General features: G+C 53.7%; 1 long non-coding RNA gene across 1 annotated transcript; it reads right to left on the bottom strand.

Annotated features, from left to right (window-relative positions):
• Window positions 1–1,110: 1,110 nt before the first annotated feature.
• LOC150022826 (uncharacterized) lies at window positions 1,111–7,215 on the bottom strand. Its single transcript, XR_016509707.1, has 4 exons — window positions 7,059–7,215; window positions 5,660–5,747; window positions 3,044–3,198; window positions 1,111–1,782 (listed from the first exon to the last, which is right to left on the bottom strand). It is a non-coding gene; the product is annotated as an uncharacterized LOC150022826 (long non-coding RNA).
• Window positions 7,216–7,776: the final 561 nt, after the last annotated feature.

Genomic DNA, 7,776 nt, shown 5'->3' on the forward strand with positions numbered 1-7,776 from the left:
TGCCTCCTTTTTCTTCGCTTTTCATCAAATTTGCAACTTGCTTATAAACCCCAAGTGCCTCCATTTTGAAGGAAATTCTACCTTTTAGAGAACTTATGATTTGAACTTTTTGTTTCTTTAAAAATGATTTAATCCCATTACTTAAGGGCATCCTCTTTCATGGTGATTTTAAATTTATAATAGCAGAACTATAACTCCCCTAATTCATATCTGGGTAGATATGTTAGCACTGATAGTTAAGGGTTGAATTCCCTTCTAGGGCTCCTCTAGAACTGAGAAGCCCAAATTTCCGATTTCAGAGTTAAACTTTAGAATCATTACTGATGGCTTGGGGCAGAGACGTAATCACCTTGAAGGCTGAGCCAGCCAGAAGTCGCTGTCCCTTCAAAGCCTCCGGTGGCAAACCCCCTGCTCAGATGGTCCGCCCCCGAAACGCCGCATGAGGGAACGCATTGGTCAGGCTGACGCGGGTTCCCAACCCATCTGCCAGCTGTTGTTCCTCTTGCAAACCAGGCCATTGGCACCATGATGTTGATCGGGGCTGGGCCCCTGACGAGACAGTTTCCAAGCCTGCAGACCCAGAAGTCAGACTCTTGGCTGCAGTTGAGAAGACCCGCTGCAGGGGTTGTTTATGTGACACTGTCTTGCGGTTTTTCTGGTTTTCTGCCTGTAGCCTCTCCCAGCCCATCGGGGCCCCGGGGCCTGTGCCCGGCTCGTTCTTCTGTCTCAGCTCCCGAGTAGAATGTCCAGAACACAGTGCTGCCCATCGAAATTCTACTCGATGGAATGGAATCTCTTTCTCAGCGTGATATCCCAGGGAGGATCTTCTATTTATTTATTTTTTTAAAAAAATTTAAATTCATTTTAAAGAAAGAGAGGAAGGAAGAGAGAGGGTGGGGGAGAGAAATATAGGTTTGTTGTTCCACTCATTGGTTGCTTCTTGCCTGTGCCCTGACCGGGGATGGAACCCACAACCGTGGCGTATCAGGACGACACTAACCAACAGAGCCACCCGGCCAGGGCTCCTGTTTCTTCCTTTAGACTCTCTGCCAGCCCAACGCCCACATGACCCTTTCCTCACTGTCCCTGACTGCCTCGCCTCCTGGAAGGAGCTCAGGGAGGGACAGGGAACTCATTCTCACGTTTGTCAGCGTCACACAAGCAGTGGGTCTGGAAGTGCCACCCAGCTGTCCCCCTGAGAAGGTACTCTTGGGCTCAACCTCTTGGCTCTTAACTTTTACCTTCCCTGAGTTTTAGCCTGTAGGTAAGGTGTTCTCCATTTGGACTGAATTTCTACAGCCTACTCTTCAAAAGCATCACTTCTGGGTGCCCAGACGATGAGGCAACCACGTGTCCCCAGGAGCCACCACCTCTAAGAAAAGGTCTCCTGAAGCGTTGTTAAAAATCTGCTCCTTGGTGAGCAATGTCTGCTTTTTCCTTCCCCTTCTCCTCATCACTCCCGCATGTGGAACGCTGGCCCAAGACCCCGCAGGAGCCGTTCCTCACCCAGGAGGTCTGAGGTTCACCTGCATTTCCCATCACGCAGTGGAAAACTGATGGTCTCAGGGCAGCGATCCCGCTGCGGTTTCTGGATGAGGGAACTGAGCTGGTGAAAGGGCCCCGCCGGACTCACCAAAGCAGATCCCGGCAAACGCAGCCCCTGGGCGATCGTGGACAGTCTCCTCGGCCAGGGCCCGCCCGCACTCCGGGGGCCACGCTGCCACCCCAGGGGTCCCGGCCACTGGACCTCCAGACTTTGACTACGCGCTTCAAAGATGCCACCTGAAGAGGAGCAGAGGCTGACGTGGCAGTGGGTGACAGGAGCTGTGCATGTCCCTGCACTTGCGGGGTGATGGGGTCCCTAAGTCACTGGCCAGAGCCCCTCGGGACTCCCTTCCCTTTCTGCACTACAGTCCTGTCCCTCCTACAGTCACAGAGGGACCGAGTGCGATGGGCCATCACTTCTTTCTGGACCAGAATGGTTTCTCCTAAAGATCCCTGATGAGTCTCATGAGGAAACCCATGAAAAAGAACCATCAAAGGAGCCTCTGTTCCCAGGCCCCAACCCAGACCGACTGCAAAGGTCCACTCATCGGCACATCTCAGAAGCCTCTGGAAGTCCCTTTAAGCTGGAAAGTTCTGGGAACACCGAAATGGGGTGCCTCCCCATGGGTGTGGCCCCTTTCACCCAGCCCCTCTTATTCCACGCAGAGCAGACCAGAGGCCATGGTCCAAGCCAGGCCCGACTTCCTAGGGGCGAGCAGGCCGGGCCGGAGGAGCTGGGGCGTGTCTTCTTGCTCTTGATCTCTGCACTCCCCGGGATTCGAGAGATCCCCAAATCTGCCTGTGGCCCCTTTGGTCCCCTGGCAACCGGCCCACCTGCTAGGAGTTTGGTTCTGCTTCCTCTCACCCTCCCGCCTGCGAATTTACTCCCCGGCCGCCACCCCCGTTTGGTGGCCAACACTGAGGACAGATGCCTCTCCTGGGCACTGTGGTCACCAGGAGGAGGAGCGGTGACCCCTGACCTCTAGCCACTCCAGGAGAGGCAGGCACAGGCCCACGTGCTCTGGCTCTACGTGATGGTCTCTGTTGTCAGCAGTGTGGGACGAGGCCAGGTGCGCATAGAAACTAGCAATGCAGCTGGGAAGGGCAGGGGTCGGGAAGGCCCAGGGGCCAACGTGGAAGCCCTTTGGGGGACCGTCACGGAGGCCCTTTCACGATTCTGAACTTCAGCCGAGCACCGTGCAATGGGGTGCGTGTGTACCCTTTGCCCCGCTGTGAGGCGGGTATCGCACAGACAAAGACAGAGGAGATTCATCCGTGAGGGGCCCCGGACTAGAGCGGGAGAGAGACACAGGCGGAGAGCCTTGGGGAGATGGGGTCAGCCCCCCGCGGGCACCCTGAGGGGCCGCACTGAGGGGCTGCCTTGGCTCCTCCCTACGAGGGGGCTCCTTCAGGAAAGACCACCTCTCATCCGTCACCCCAGAGCCAATGCCCGCGCCCAAAGTAGATGCTGAAGGAACTCATTAAATATGGCACTTACCTGAGACAGTTAAAAAGGAATTGGGAGAAAACATGCATCTTGCCATGTGAATTATTGACTCCTGGAGCTTGAGTATCCTCAGACTTATTGGAACATGGATTCTGCACGCCAGGCTCAAAACAAATTAGCTTTAGACGGGAGCCTTCAGGGCCCGGCTGTAACACAGTAATGAGGGAGAGGAGTTCAAACCGGTTTGTCAGGTCATAAATATTTTCCTCTCTAGGCTCAGCAAGCTGCGGGTAGACACTTGCCCTGATAAGTAAGTATTGATTACACCCTAGTCTGCAATCAGGGCAGATCACTGGCCATTTAAAGAGTGAGGAACCATGTGTCACCGTCGAAGATAGAAATGACTTGGGTCACAACTTCAGACGGCACAGTCCGGGGTAAACAGCGTGGCCATGTGAGTCAGTTAGAATCCAAGGTCACGTGTGACAGGTGAGCCACAAGTTGGGGAGTGTGGGTCCCCAAGACTGCACGGACGCATAGAACTGGAGAAGCGGAAGGTTCCTGGGGTGCATCCCATCTGGCTTCACCCTAAGACACGTGTCATTCACTAACACCCCACGTATAATCACCCATTGGTGAGCACGTCCGCCCTCCGGATGCTCATTTCTCTGCAGGACAACAGAATGCAGACCGTGAACGCACCATGTCAGGGGGAGATGTCCCAGCCTGGGGCCCTGGCCCAGCCCCTCCCCTGGAGAAAACCACCTCAGAAGAAAGTCATCACTGTGAGTGTCAGTGACCCAGCACGTGAAAGCCGATCCGTCAGACCCTCGTAGAGTGCACATCCGGGAGACGTCAGGACTGACAATCCTTTCATGGGTCTAGAAGAAAATGGCCTATCTTCTCGGTCTCCTTTTTGGTTTGGGTTTCACAAAATTGGAGGTTTGAGGAGACCTGGTCTGGAGTCTTTGCTGGTCAGAGCTTCACCAAGCTGCCGGCCGCATGGGTGGGGAGGAGTCTGTCTTGGCATCGCAGGTGCCGTGACACACGCAGGGAACTGGACCACACAGGGCCACGCGTGGCCAAGTACTGGCTGCCTGTGGCCTCCTAGGCCATCTGGGGCTTGTGTCTCGGCTGAGCACTTATAACATTTTTGTTCTCTTTACATTGGTGGCACCAGGAATCCTTCTCTTAAGGCGTCTTAAACTTGGAGGGAGAGCACAGTGTCACCTCAATGACCACGTGGGGCAGGATGGGGACAGGTAGAGAGGCTGCTGTGGTAGGAACAGGCCACAGATCATGGCAAGTTCCTGAACAGAACTCAGAAAAAGCCACCATGTTCAGAAGCCAAGTTCCAACGAACGGAAGATGAGTCATTTTGAAAACTGGCCCTCACACAGAGGTTTTCGAGCGCTCTCAATTACAGGAAGAAAATAGACTGTTCTCACCTTTCATGTGAAAAATAACTCGCCTCATTGGAACCGTTGCTTTCAGTCCTGCCAGGGGGACGAGAGTGGGGAAGGGACATCCTCTTGGAACGGCCACGTTGTCACTCAGGTTACAGTGGGGGGAGTTGGTGGCCCCGTGTCAACCCAGCCCATGAGTACGCAGGGCACAGAGCCGTTCTGCCTCAGTGGGAGCAGAGGGAACAGGGCAAGTGGGCAGCAGAAGGTCGTCCCAGCCTCGGCCTCTCTTGAGAGTTTGCAAGGCCCACTCTCTGGCCAACAGCTGTCTCAGGGCCAGCCACGTGCCTCATTTTTTTTCTTTTTTCTTTCTTTATTTATTCATTTTACTTTATTTTTGTTCATGGCCATGGGTCTTAATGTTCTGTAAATTATATGGATCCTCTTGTACCCCAGGAAGATCGTGGTACTGAGGGGTGTCCTAGAAACGTGATAGATTGAATTTCAGGCCACATGTTAAGTCTCCTAAAACTGCCTGGGGCCATGCCAGCTACCAGCAGGTGTCACTGGGCCCCGCCTGGCACTGTGTGCCGGGAGGGGCCCCTGTGATGTTCACTCCATGGAGGCGGCTCCGTGCCTTTCCTGGGGCCTCTCCCGCACACGCACACCTTCCGTTCCGTGCAGGCCGCCATCTACGCGGACCCAGCAGCCGTCATCCTATATGTCACGTTCCTTCTCCCATGATGCTGGAACCATGGCTTCCGTCCTCGCTGCTCAAGCGTGGTCTGCAGAGCAGCAGAATCAGCACCGCCGGGGTGCTGGTGGAAATGCAGGGGCTGGTGCCCCGCCCAGGCCTGGGAAGGGAGATTCCGCATTTTGGGAAGCCCCCGGGGAGCCCTCTGCACATCACGGTTCGAGAAGCTGTGATCTAGAGAATCTGCTGATGCCAGAGCACATTGACAGAAGAGTGGGTAACTGGCTAAGCTGCACGGTCTTTGTCCTGATCTTAAAGGGGCAGGAGACAGACAGACAGGAGCGCAATGGCCTTGGAAGGGCGGAGGCACAAAGGCCCAGGAGCACAGGGAAGGACCGCTCAGAAACTCACGGCTCAGAATCCTTTCTACAGGCTCTTGGGTCCTTGAATAAGTTATTGCAACGTGGTCCCGCCTGGGTGTGTGAAAGCGTAAAATGCACTCATGTGCGGATATTCAAACCCTTACATTTAAGCCAAAGCCCGAGATTAGGATGAAGGCCCTGAGTTTACCGTCAGGCTGGTGGCAAAGCAGGAAACAGTGGCAGTGAAACGTTGTTCTGGAAGCAATTCATACTTCTGGGGCGTGGAAACCGAAAGCCTGCAAGACGGAGGAGGAAGGGCGAGGAGACGTCGCGGCTGACAGCTTCAGGCTGCTGCTTGCTCCCAGACCCGCTCAGCCCTGAGTTTCACCAAAGCAGAGCTCAGGTGGGCTGCCGTCCCCAGAGCCCAGCCGCGGCTGTGGACGCGAACATGGTAGCTCAGACAAGGCCCATTAATAACTCAATTAAAAGTGCTCGGGGCACAGTTTGCCTGGACCGTTCCCGTCTGGCAGTGTAAGAATAGGACTCGGCTGGGTATAAAAATGGGAACTGCTACTACTTATTATTTTATCAGCCGAAGAGAAACCAATGTGTTAATAAGGGTCCTTGAGGATGGCGCCAACTACCAATTGGATAAGGTATCAATTTGGGTGCTGGTATTTTTGCAACTTTTTTGCATCTGTGAAATGAAAGTAATGACAAAAAGAGCCCCTGTCCCATAATGTGCATTATAACGTATATACAGGCTAGGCAGCTAATGGATTTAGTTCCATGCGTGGCCCTCCACAAGTGGTCACCAATTATGAGGATGATCTATCTATCGTCTCTCTATCTAACTACCTATCTACCTGTCTATGGAAGGTGCAGGCAGGATGGCAGGATGAACATGCCTACCTCAGAGCCTTTCAGAGAGGATTAAATGAAATGACTGTAAAGTGTTTAGTTTATTGTCAAGCACAAAACGAACACTGCAGGAGAGGTACCAATTAATATTACCTTCATTATTTCTTTTGAGAAAACGAGTGGTGGACAAGGGCTTACCAATGAGTGACGTTTTAAGCTGCTTATTCTGAGCTGCACTGCAGGTGGGCCACACCCTCTGGGTCAGAATGTCCCTGGCTCCCTGGTGGTCATCGTTCAACCAGGAGCCAAGGGGCCGGTCCTTCCCGGCCAGGGCCAACTGAGGCACATTTCCATCTGCCTGATGGCCTCTCTCTCAGTTTTCGTGGTGAGACTAAACGTTCTGTCCTATCAAGGGTTGGTTATGGTGTCTAAGGGGCCCTGTCAGCTGAAATCCCAAGCAAAGAGGGGTTTATTTTCTCACCTAACCCCAAGCTCTGAGATCAGACAGTCCCAGGGCTGGTTCTTACAGCCGTTTAATAACAGCATCTAAGACCCGGCTTTCTCCCGTATTTCCCTTCCGCCATCTTCACTGTAAGGACTGACATTCCTCGTGGTGCCCAAATGGCTGCAGCCACTCCAGACATCACATCTTTATTCATTGAAATCCAGAGACGCAAAGGAGAGTTTCCCGGTCCCGTGTCTAATTCTGACAACTAAGAAAAAATTTCCAAAGCCCATCCACTTACTCCTCTCCAGGAAGCTTTTCTCTGCAGTCACGGGTCAGAATCATGCGATGACCTGAGCGGCTGCCCCTGGGGCACTTCCTTTTTGAGACTCTCTTGGGTGTCTCGGCATTCTTCCCAGGGGACGTCTCAACTGGTTAGTCATCCTGAGATGAATATGTTTCAGTGCAGACCCCTGTGGACCTGAAAGGGGATGTGCGATCTGTTTTAAAATCAGATAGTCCCCGGGCTCTCGGGTGTCTGAGTCCCTTACACGTGGAGGAGACAGAACCATATGCCCCTGGACCTGGCCACCACACTGAGCCAAGTTTCCTAAAGGACTGGGAAGCAGACGCCATTCCAAGCGGTCAGGGGAGGAAAGGAGAAAACGGATGAGGCAGTGGATATTGGCACAAGGGATCCCCCCAAGGAAACCTCGGAAAGGGCTGGAGATGGTATCAAAGGAGGCCTAGAGGTGTTCAAAGGGCATGCACCGGGGCACACGGTGGCACGCCCCCGGGGCTAGTGTGGTAGGGAAAGCATGAGCTTGGTGGGGTTAATGGTGCCCTTTCTGGTACCATCGCGGGACACGTCACACTGGCACCAGGCCCATCACTTGGGGGTTTAGCCCTGATTCACCGGGTAGAATACCAGCCCTCTGAGGAGAGGACGGAGCTCTACCTCTTCCTGGCACCTCTGCCTGGGGGAGTGTTCCCAGTAGAATGGCTGTCACAGTTGATTG

The sequence above is a fragment of the Furipterus horrens genome, unplaced genomic scaffold (assembly GCF_987537825.1).
Source record: "Furipterus horrens unplaced genomic scaffold, mFurHor1.1.pri manual_scaffold_1, whole genome shotgun sequence".
Lineage (NCBI taxonomy): Eukaryota > Metazoa > Chordata > Mammalia > Chiroptera > Furipteridae > Furipterus > Furipterus horrens.